The following is a 12,053-nucleotide window of genomic DNA, read 5'->3' on the forward strand; positions in this document are numbered from 1 at the left end:
TGGACTAGTTACTTTTACAGGTGAATTCAATGATCTTAGATAAAGCTGTAGACAGCAAGCTCCTCTAGAATTCTTCTGAAAGATATTGCTTAAAATGCTATGCATGCCAAGACTGATAAGGAAAAGAATGTAGACAAAGACATTCACAAGCAATGAGGCATCAGTAAGGGGGCTCAGTAGAAAAGAGTAGATAACAGCCTTTTCATCTCTGTATTGGGTATAAGTAGGAAATTCAGAACTGAATGATCTTACAGGACATTCTTGATCCCCAAAACCTGCTGTGGAAATACTAAAATCTGGACACTATGAAGGTGTACTTTCTGGCCGGTATTCTCTTATTTTGTCTTCTGGCGCTGGAGGATTCTGAAGCAGCTCCATTAAAAACAGAGGCAAGTGACCTAAAATGGCAATGTGGACAAATGTTATCATACCATTCAACATTTCCCCTTTAAATTAAAATGTTATTCAGAGTGGTTGTGTACTTTAGATTATTTGAGCATAGTCTGCCAACAAAATAGGAAGCAATTCTGGAAAGATCCTTATTATGATACCCCATGTATTATTCTGCACCAGCATCTTGTGTCTTTTTTTACTGCGCTTCAAATTCTACAGTTTTTTTTATTATTATTTTTAATTCTAAAGCAATCATTTTCCTCTCTTAATTTTATTCTTTTAGAAAGAGCAAGATAAACAAAGAAAATCGGTAAGAAATTGTTTTGCTCTGTTTGCATGTGTGCAGCTATGTGTATTATACTGCCCATTTCAATCATGCACATTATATATATATATATATATATATATATATATATATATATATATATATATATATATATATATATATATATATATATATATATACAACCACCTTAATGAGATGCTTTTCCTGAAAGGCTAGTTTCTCTCTTTGGATGCTGTGAAAGGATGGGCAGACTGTCTTGATGAACAGCTAATGTAGGACTGATCTACCTTAATCAGCTGCTCTGCCTCACTGAAAGTAGTATCGGCATCAGGGCAGGAGTGTGGGAAGATGCTGCTTCACTTTGTGGGGTTGCTTTAAAGGAAACATACTTTAACCACTAAAATAGAATGTGATTCATTGGGTTTTAGCTTGGCATGTTGTGTGATGCAAGTTATTATGTTTAATCAGTAAGCCACGGTTCCTGTAATAAAATGATTACCTTGGGTGAGTTTGAGTCCCAGTGACTCCATAGTTATGTTCTTACTGCCCTACCATAGATAAATGAATTGTAGTATAGTAAAATTTGTTATATATATATATATATATATATATATATATATATATATATATATATATATATATATATATATATATATATTGGGATAAATATATTGGGAAAATGCATATAGAGAATAAACTATTTTAGCTGCATAAAACATCAAAATGTGATATAGCCAATAATTAACTTTCATCTGGTTTATTTCAAATTTGGTTGTCCCAAAACAACCTGTACCTGCTTCAGTGGTATGAATTGTTAGTTCTGAGTACTTGAATTGGCCTCCTCAAATCTAGTAATCAAGTTCAAAATGAACTTTGAAATGTACAGTATTTTTATGCATCTTGGTTATTTTTTTCCTATTATAGATTGTAAAAGTAGGTCGAGATTGCAAAACATCAGGTTTTCAACCCAAAGATGGCAGCATTTGTTTGAAACTTACAGTTGTGGTGAGCTACTTGTTTTTGGATGATTCATAACTCTCTGATAGAAAACATGATATATGCATTAAATATTTCAGGTATAATCAGTATAATCTTTTACAATTCCACTAGAAGGATCTCAGATCTCAAGTCTAAAAAGTTTTGTTTGATATCCATAGAACAGCTGGCAGGCAGGCAATTGGATTTGTCATCCTTATGGCAGCTTTATTTAGATCTCCAGAGTCAACATCTATATATCTCCATGCTTTCTTGAATGACCAAGGGTCACCTTCTTATGGGTAAGAGAAAATGTGCATCAAGATAAAGCAATTCTGGGTGGATTCACCTTTGAATCTTTACTGTGTAGACATTTTTAAAGATACTTTATTGGGCAATGTACTGTACTTCAGTCTGCCTGTTTGCTCAGGAATGAATAGATATAAAGAAATGAACTGAAATGAAGTCTTCTTTATAAACTGTTTTCAGAGAGATCTGCATTACCTTGATAATTAATATTATGCTTGCCTATGCAGGCATCCACCTGGGAAAAACAACAACCAGAAGACATTTCTTAATGTGTATCAGCCTCCCAGTCAGACAAATTCATCTCAGTTCCAAACCCACCTCTTATTGTCAGATATCTACAGATATATTGTTGTCTACAGATGTCTATCCAAATTAGATCCTCCAAGCCCAATAGCTTTGAATGAAAAAAGCAAGAAGGGAAACGTTTTGTTCCCACTTCCTCAGAGCCTGGTAACTCTGAATGGCTATTCCTTCTTCTTTGGAGGGTGTTGCAATATCTTTTTCACTCTAATTATCTAACCTAAACGTGCCAGCTATTGCCAGATACTGTATCACATACTGCCATTATTCATGTTATCTTGCTAGTTTGAGATACCAAATGAAAACTGTGTGAAAACTTGTATTTTTTTAAAATTATAATTGGCTAATCTTCCAGTTTCATTAAGGAAGCATGGATGAGAACCAAGCTACTTCTAGCTGAAACTGAGGAGAAGAATAAAAGCTCTTGATTACCTTATTGAGCAGACTAGAGCAGGGTTTTTCACACTTTTCACCCGTTGTACCACTTTTAGGATATGGCAATATCCGAGTACCACCAGTCGCCTAGCAAGGTGTCAAAAACTTGATGACACCCCCCCCCCAAAAAGGAAAAAAGTGATAAAGTACAGGTAGTTCTCGACTTACAATAGTTTGCTTAGTGGCTGTTCAAAGTTACAATGGCACTGAAAAAAGTGGCTCCCAAGCCACAGCCAAGCAAGACACCTGCCTGCCCACCCGGCGGCGCTCTTCCTCCTATCCGAGGTTTTCATTGTTATGAGCATTTCTGTTGAGGATTGGCAGCGGGGGTGGGGTTGGGGGTGTTTGGTTTTTATTCCCCGCGTCTGATGGGTGATTGCAGCAGGTTTTGGTCACTTCACATGACCCTGGGACACTGTGACCATCATAAATGTGAATCAGTTGCCAAGCATCTGAATGTAAATCACAAGACCCTGGAGATGCTGTAACATTCCAGCTGATTGGTGCTTCTTCTGGGCTCAGCAGAAGCACAAAGATCAGTGCTGCTTTCCAGCTGATTGGTGCTTCTTCAGGGCTCAGCAGAAGCGCCAGGATCAGCGCCGAGCTTCAGCTGGAGGCTGGCACTCATCCTGGCGCTTCCGCTGAGTCCTGACAGCCCTGTAGCTCCAGCCATCTCTCACTCAGCTTGTGCGGTGCTGCCACTGGTTCAGCTCATTCCCCTCCACCGCTACCACTTTTCTAGGATGGTCGCGTACTACCTGCCAGGTGCTACTGTACCACAGGTGCATTGAAAAGCCCTGGACTAGAGAACTGTAGTTCTAGAAGTTCTATTTCAATTGTAAAATTGCATGAGAATTTCCCAGGAAGAAGGAAGTCAATAGCTACTGTCTTATATTGGATAATAAATCACTAAGTTTGTAAATATTTCTATTCATTTTGGTTTTATATGCAATTCTGTTTATAAAGCAGATAGAATAACCCACTTTTCTCTTCTTCCAGGCAGGAGTCAATGTGAACTTTGGTCTAGTAAGTGACTTTCTTTGTTTTCAAATGTTTATGACATAACATTGTCTTTAACTTTAAATAACAAAAGATTGGATCTGAGATATTATTTAGTCATCTAGACATCATCCACATGTCTAAAATTACCTAATTTTTAACTAAAAGAAATAAAAATAGAGTAATCATTTTCAATTAATCCAGTTTCATCAATGGTTGGAGCAAGTAGGATGAATTTACATTGATTTTGGCTGTGGAGAGAATAGGAAAGCTTCAAGAAAACGTTAAGTAGCTTGAAATTGCTGAATTTGATAATAAACATCCTGATATTGGTTCTTTAAAGTTTTATACTGTGTTATGCTGTTGTCAGAAATTAAGACATTCAGAGTATCCCTCTTCTACAGGGCTATGAAGAAAAAGATAAAAAGCAAAATGTGAGTTTCTGCTAAAAATAATCCTGCTACTGAAAAAGGCTGCTATATAGAGAATATTTTTTAATCCTGTAGATTGGCAGGATGAATCCTTCAATCAGCAGCTCCTTATATATTCCAAGACTAAAATGCCTAAGAGGAAATATTATAGAAAGGCTTATATATACGTTATTTTATTTACTATTCTTCCTGTGGTGTTTCTTGCTGTATTCTTTTATTTTCAGTGTTGCATTGTTTCATTCTCTTTAGTCTTTGATAGATTTACAGACTGCTTAGATATTGGTCAGTTACTGGACAGATTAGAAATTAAGTCTGCTTAATATAGTGGAATTGGGTAGATGAAAAGCAGATTTTACTATGAAAATAAAGGATCTCAGAAAAGATCTTCCTTTTCATATAATGAAACTCTGTCATTCAGACCCTTATCCATGTGCATCTCAGCTAAATTGCTAGACCACAAACAGAACTTAGAATTTCTTTGTTGTTGTTTGCCTACTTTCATTTCCATAGAAAACATTGCAAAGATAGACATGCCCTGGTTACTAATGTCTATTTTTTCTTCTATATTTGACATTGGTTCTTCTGCCCAGTTAGATAATTTTAGACAGATATGCACTTCTCAGACAAATCTGTTTTACTATGCCAATAATCTGAATTATGCAAACATAGAAGCAAGCACTTTTTCCCTCTTGCTTTGCCAATTATATACACAAATTTAGCTTTAATAGGGATAATGACCAATCTTTTCTTTTATATAGCTAAGCTTCCAATCAAAACTTTAAATTTCCCCAACAATAAATGTAGCCACTGCTGATAAAGATTCAAAATGTGCTGCATCTAAGAATACGCAGAGATGGCTGTAGTGTGTATAGATATACACAAACAGTTTAGTAATAGTTTAAATACAAATTCATCTTTTAAACATAATTGGTATTGTTGTGATCCTTATATATTTAACTTTTGCTCTAGATTTCCTTTTGGAAGGAAGTGCTGAATGAAATACTAACTTTTCATTCCTTCTTTTTTCAGGGTGAAAAGGGCATCAAATCTGTAGTAGTAGTAGTACCTGCAGTTGTTGTAAAATCTGTTCATAATAATATGAATAGATTTCTTTTTCCCTAGCTTCCCAAGCTAATATTAGGCTTAGATTGCTTCAAAAGATCTTTTTCTTCCACACTTGACTGAATAGAAGAGTAGCCAAATTCTTCAGTACACAAAAGCCTGAAACCAAGATGCTTATTTTCCGTGGGTCCAAGAGGTGCACATGCTATTCTGTGGCCACACAAAGCCACAAAAACACCCCCACAAAACACAGAGCCAGTTTGGTGTATTGGTTAAGGTGTTGGCCTAGAAACCAGGAAAATGTGAGTTCTAATCAACCTAGGCTTGAAAAACCTGCTGGGTAACTTTGGGCCAGTCATTTTCAGCCTACCTCTTTTCACAGGGTTGTTATTGTGGGGAAAAGAAGGAGGGAAGGGTTATAGTTTTATTTATCACCATCTTGGGTTATATATTTTAAGAAGTCAGGAAAAAAATCTAAAAAAAAACCCCACACTCCAAAAATGGGTTGGATTAGACACCAAAATGGGCACATTTCCCCCTTTTTTCTCTTTTTCAGTTTACTTTTTAGATTTATTATTTACTCAATATGCAAGTACATAGTTTCTTCTCCATAACTACCCTATAAGAAAAAATTGAAAATAGTGCAGATTATTTTGCCACCAGTAGAGGGCGAGCTATATAACATTTATGATTGGAGTGGGGGAAACAAGGTAAAGAGAAAGACCAAGAGATGGGAGCTGGAACTCTGAAACAGGGAGCTGAGAGTAGAACCAGATAGAGAGAAATACAGAATGGCAAAAATGTAGAAAAACCATACAGAAAGGTGGAAAGGGGGAGAAAGTGGTGAAGGGAAAAGCACTAGTCAGTAGGCACAAAGGTAGAAAATAAGAGGGACCAATAGGTTATCAGAAATACCTTGCAATCCTTCTGTGGCTCCACCCTGTCTAACTACATGCCTGGTCTAAAGCACATATACTTTGCAAACTTAATTTAAGACTTAAAATGTTTTCAATAGCATAGATTTCCTTAAAGTTAGAAGAAGGCAGCAATCAATCAATTGAATCTTTATTTGCTTATAGAGTAGCAAATAGAATGCAAAAGTCACAGTTCATTAAGATAAAAAGCTGCCCAGAGTTACCCTATGGAAAGATGGGTGGGCAATAAATGTAATAAACAAACAAATAATATAGTTATTTTAAAATATCTAAAAAGGGTTACTATGGCATACTGTGCAGACTACAAAACAGTACTTGGTTGTAGTCAAAGAAATAAAATCTGATTGATCCAACAATAACTTTTTGAGATAAAACAGATTGGAATGACCAGCATATTTAGTAAAGAATACAAATAATAATTCCTGGCAAGCACCTGGATAGAGAGGGCAGTAGAGAATAATAAAAATGATTCAATTATTCCTCTATCTCAACTTAGATATCTAGCTGGATAGAGGAGGAAATGGAGAGTGGCTCAAGAAGGTGTTTTTCGGTAGAGCTGGAAAGTCTGCTTTCAATGGGCTGATGTTGGAGATTAGTTAGTGCATGTTTGTAGTCCATCAAGATGATGGCAGGCCATGAATAGCTGCAATTTGGCATATATTGCCTGGTTCCAAGAACACTGGAAGTTGCAGGTCCTAATTAATTAAAGGGGCCAAACCAACTGGAAAGACATGTTTAAGTCAGTAGGAAAAGATGTAAATCCAGGCAGAAGTTTCAATTTTAAGATAGCCATCTTCACAGCAAAGGACTGTGTTAGAAACTCAGCAAAGTGCTTGAAAGATGGTTCTCAAAAACCTGGACTGAACTCTTCCCAAAGGAAGGGATGACTTGTAGGGGCCCAACTGAGCTCCAAAAATGAACTGGGCTCAGATCTTAGCTAAGAAGACTTTCAGCACTGCAGGTACCGTATATGCTGAGCTCCTTTGAAGAAGTAAAAGGTTTATAAAGCCAACATTGGTTTTTGTGTATTTAAAGTGACATAGTGATTTATGATTATCTATAGCTTGGAAGACAATCCTCAAATATTTAAAGGTCTTGACTTGCTCTATTAAATAGGTATTTGGTCGCCATACATCTTAGGCATCTTAGATATCTTAGACGTCTTAAGGCACTTAGAGAAGGCAATGCCATACCCACAACATGGATCATGCGAGCAGTTCAGCAAGATATGTTAGGCACAGATTTCCCACCCCTAAGAGGCAGTTTTGTGTTGTTGTTTTTCTGAGAAATATAAAGGGGAGACAAATGGATTTTATTTTTCTATTTTTTAAGGATAAAAATGAGGATGGTAAGCAAAATCAAGGAGAACAGGTGAGTTATCATATATGTAATTTCTTTAATGTCATCCAACACTGATTATCATATACTTCCCAAGAAAATATATTTTTAAAAAATCATGACCTGCATAAACTAGGGAGTGGAGGGGTGTAAATTATCTGAAGATCTTGCATGGCCTCTAAAAAAAATGAGTAAATCTTTCACTTGTAGAAAACACTGAATAAAGATCGGGAGGAAAGCAGAAACAGGAACAACAGAAACAAGACCTCCCCCAAAAAAGGCTGAAAGATCCAAGAAATACTTAAGGTATGAAGAGAAATGGAAGTGCTAAGTGCATTTAGGCAGGCAGGCTATTTATATATTTAAATTTGATTATTAGAGAAATATATAGTGCCACCCAATAAATTACTGTTAGAATTACTTAGGATCAGAATAGAACTATCCATTCAGCTGGTATACCATAGTCATTCCTCACTATGAATGAACTGAGAAGCTGATTAGTTACAGCAAAGCAAATTCTAGTCAGCACACCATTCTGTTTTCTAAGATGCTGCTCCTCTTCTGAGCCACATGCCAATTGAACATACCTAATTCATTTAGTTGCTTGAAGGATTTTTTCCATCCTACAGGGTTTTCTTTTGTCTTCTTGTGCTTCTACTAGCCTCATTTGGACTATTTCATTTTGACCACAAAAGATCTTTTGAAGAATTGAGTTCATAATTAGCATGTAGAATAAGAAGCCATATAGTCATGACTTCCAGGATCTGAACCAAGCACTGGCCTGGTCGAAATTTCTGGAAGAGTTTAAAGAATTATTTCTGCCTCCATGTCATATAGAATCAATCCTACCTTTAGACAGAGTTCTTCATTGTCACAGAATGAAGTCCACAGGAAAAATGTCAATGACGGAAGCTTCTTAGTTGTTCTTCTGAATTAACAGCTCCCTTCTGTTGAAGGACAAAGGTCCATTTGTATGTGATATGTAACCTGTCCCAGACCCTGTAAATTAATCTGTGAGTTCAAGTGTGGTAGGAGAAATTGTTTCATCCACACTACTGAAGAATCATTAAATACAATTGAGCAAATAGTAAAACATGTAGGAGTTTTATTGTTGCATGGAATTCTCTATATAGTTGTGTTTCAGTTGTATTGTGCAGCTGTGTTTTAACAGATTCATTGGATATAATCATTCTAAGCTGCTATGAAATTGATAGGCATTTTCAATGTCAATATATCTAATAATTGCTGTTATCTAAGAGGTGTTGGTGTCTATTTTTTTTTCAATCTTCTCCAGAGTGAACTTTGAGAGACAGCTTCAAAATCATCACTAAACAATGCTTGGCAATCTGCAGCTAATAATAAAGAAAACACCAATGTTTGGATCAAGATTTGGGCTAGTCTATTAACATTTACTGAAGTGTGATTTAGCCAATTAAAAATATACCCTTATGACTGATTCAAACCCTTGCAGCTCTTTGAAAATTATAAATAAAAATCAAACATCTAATACTTTTCTTGTTCTTTTACAAAAATGAAATATTTTTTATTTAGGCAGGATTTAGAATTTTTTTTTTCTATCTGAAAGAAATACATGCAAAGTCCACTATAAACACGATGGCTAAAAAAGAAATTCAGTAAGAAAATCCCCTGTTGAAAATCCGCTATTCTACTTCCCCAATCTTATTGTAAGGTTGATCCCATCACAGAAATGTTGAAGAAACATATGTTCGATCAAGAAGCCAAGGACGGAGAATTCTGAAGCAGTGAGAAATCTCTATGCTGTGGACAATGAACATGGACACTTTCAAAAATCTCTAATACTTCCAATTTTCTGAACATATTATTTTCTCAAGAGATTACATAAGCTATGATGCCATATGTAGCCATCAAGAAGAAGTGGCTTGTTTTCTCTGAAATATTTACCAGCAAATCAAGAAAACGTCATACATTTATTCAGCATAACAGAAGCTGTTGAAAACAAAGCAACAGGCATTGGAATACATTAGAGTTTCATTAATATAAGACCTTGGTATCCTCTTAAGCTTTCTGTAAAGAGGAATATTAGATTGAGTTTATTAGGTTATAGCCATAACCTAAAATTCACTGAGGAACAGCATCTCTCATAATTAGTGTATTACGGTTTATAGAAAAATCTAAGAAGACACCAAATGAAATTCTGTAGGTTTGGAATGGAAATGGTCAATCTGCCTATTAACCTACCAGATTCTACAAATGGTGGAAGTTCTTGCTGTGCTTCCCTCTGAATTTCCAGTTCTACAGGTCCTCTCATCTTTCCTCCAACACACTCCAGGTTACATGCATGGCTATGCCTATTTTATCCTCACAAAAACCTGGTGAGATAATTTATGTTGTTAGGCATTAGCCCAAGCTGCTCAGGGATGTCAGGACCTGGAAAAAACCTGGAACAAAAGGAAGTAAGATGGTCATTCTTTTTCAAAATGGTTTCCTCCAAATGTGTTGAAATTGTAACTCCACAAATCCCCTTCCTCCTAAATAGGCACCAGAATGGAGAATGGTGCCCACACCTAGCCCACTTAATTTCACCCCAATAGTATTTTTTGTAATGTTGGCTTCCTAAATAAAGTGCATGCTCCTTGTTATTTGCCTAGAATTTTCCACAAATCCTGTAGCAGAAAGGGTTGTTTTAGATCTGAGAAGAAAATCGTGGAAATTGCTCAGAGTCTTAGTAGTTTGCATACGTTGCATTAGCAAAACAACTACCAACCTCTTCAAAATATACAACTGGCAAGGAGTGATGCTGATCCATGTCATACTTGAGTTTAATTATGTATTTCATTCTTCTTCATTTTTTCCTATCTTGGATGTGATAATGGCATGCTCAAAATTCATTGCAATCTTGTAGCATACAAGAAAAAAAATACTGTTCAGACTTGCCAAGAAATTTAATGCAAGGTAACCAAGTGAGATTTAAAAAGGATATTTTGTACACTTAGGCACTGAAATATACATTTATTCATATTTTTAAACCAGAAATTGAGAATTTCTTTTTAAGAATATGGGATTTCAGAAATACTATAATTATACAATATGCTTTCTTTAAAGCTTGAGAGTTAGTATGTATCGGCATAAAAACCAGGTGTTTTTAAGAAGTACTTTATGTATAGAGATAGTCCTTGCCTTATGACCATTCGTTGAATAACAATTCAAAGTCACAATGGCACTGAAAAAAGAAACGTACAACCAATCCTCACACTTATAACCAATGCAATGTCCTGGGGGTCACATTATTGTGAGCCTCTTAGCCAGCTTCCAACAAGCAAAGTCAACAGGCGAAATTGAGTTTGCTTAATGAAAGTAGGATTCACTGAACAACCATGATAATTCACTTAACAATCATGGCAAAACAGGCATGACTCAATTAACACCTGAATTGCTTAGCAATGGAAGTTCCAGTCCCAACTGTAGTTGTAAGTCAAGGATTACCTGTACATATATTTTACCCTTTGATAGTTTCAACTTGTTTTGTTACAGTATTTTAAGTTGGAAAAGTGAAGCAATAATGAACAAAAATAACTCAAATGAATAGCAACTTAAGAGAAAATGATTTAATAGCATATTTAATTTCCTAGATCTCTTAGCTACCTTAAATAAAAAAAATATTTGTAACCCAAGTAAGTGAGAAATCTAAACTTCGAGGAATCTTTCAGATATAAATATGCTTTTAAAAGTTAACAACTATGTAACCAATAAAAACAGTGTTCAGAAACACACACACACACACACACACATACACACACGCACACACTGTATTTGTTCAAATGTTTAAGGAAAGCAGAACCCTATTAGTACAGCAAGTGATGTATAAACTCATCTCAAAATCATGAGTGTCCTTACTGCATTGTAAGGAGACATATGCCCTCTTCAGTCATTATAATGCTAAACATATTTTGCATGCAAGGAGAGAAAATTAGGGCAAACTTGGCAGTACTGCCTCCTCTATTTTCTTTGCCTTCAGCTCATGCTGAGTGGAGACTGTTCCAGTGATTCAGAGAAATCAGAATTCTATACCAAGGGAAAAAGCAATATGATTTTATTTCTATCTCCTGCTATTCTTCCCATTCTGCATATAAAAGGCAAGAAGAGTAGAAGTCGAGGGAATAGAGCAGTGATGGTGAACCTTTTAGAGACCGAGTGCCCAAACTGCAACCCAAAACCCACTTATGCATCGTTGGGTGCTGGGTGGGTGTGGCCCATTGGGTGGGCGTGGCTACGGTGGTAACGGCAGACTGGGTGGGACTAAAAAGTTCAATCAATCAATTCCAACTTTGCAAGATCTTTTTTTTCCCGCGAGAAGTTGAAATTGATTGATTGATTGAACTTTTTTTTTTTGTACACAGTGGCAGAGGCCTAAAGTGAAAAGGTTTTATAAAACCCAGCTGAAGACCTAGGACTGGGGTGACGGTGCGTGTGCCCACAGAGAGAGCTCTGAGTGCTACCTCTGGCACCTGTGCCATAGGTTCACTACCACTGGAATAGAGGTTATAAGTTCATCGGCTTCTTTATATAATACAGCTTATAGAAAAATGCAGTGATTGAAGAGATAACATC

General features: G+C 36.1%; 1 long non-coding RNA gene across 1 annotated transcript; it reads right to left on the reverse strand.

Moving 5' to 3' along the window:
* Positions 1–268: 268 nt before the first annotated feature.
* LOC120297504 lies at positions 269–9,816 on the reverse strand. The gene is made up of 3 exons (XR_005553812.1): positions 9,684–9,816; positions 8,313–8,410; positions 269–398 (listed from the first exon to the last, which is right to left on the reverse strand). It is a non-coding gene; the product is annotated as an uncharacterized LOC120297504 (long non-coding RNA).
* Positions 9,817–12,053: the final 2,237 nt, after the last annotated feature.

The sequence above is a fragment of the Crotalus tigris genome, unplaced genomic scaffold, assembly GCF_016545835.1.
Source record: "Crotalus tigris isolate CLP2741 ecotype Arizona unplaced genomic scaffold, ASM1654583v1 scf7180000023625.2024221, whole genome shotgun sequence".
Classification (NCBI taxonomy): Eukaryota; Metazoa; Chordata; class Lepidosauria; order Squamata; family Viperidae; genus Crotalus; species Crotalus tigris.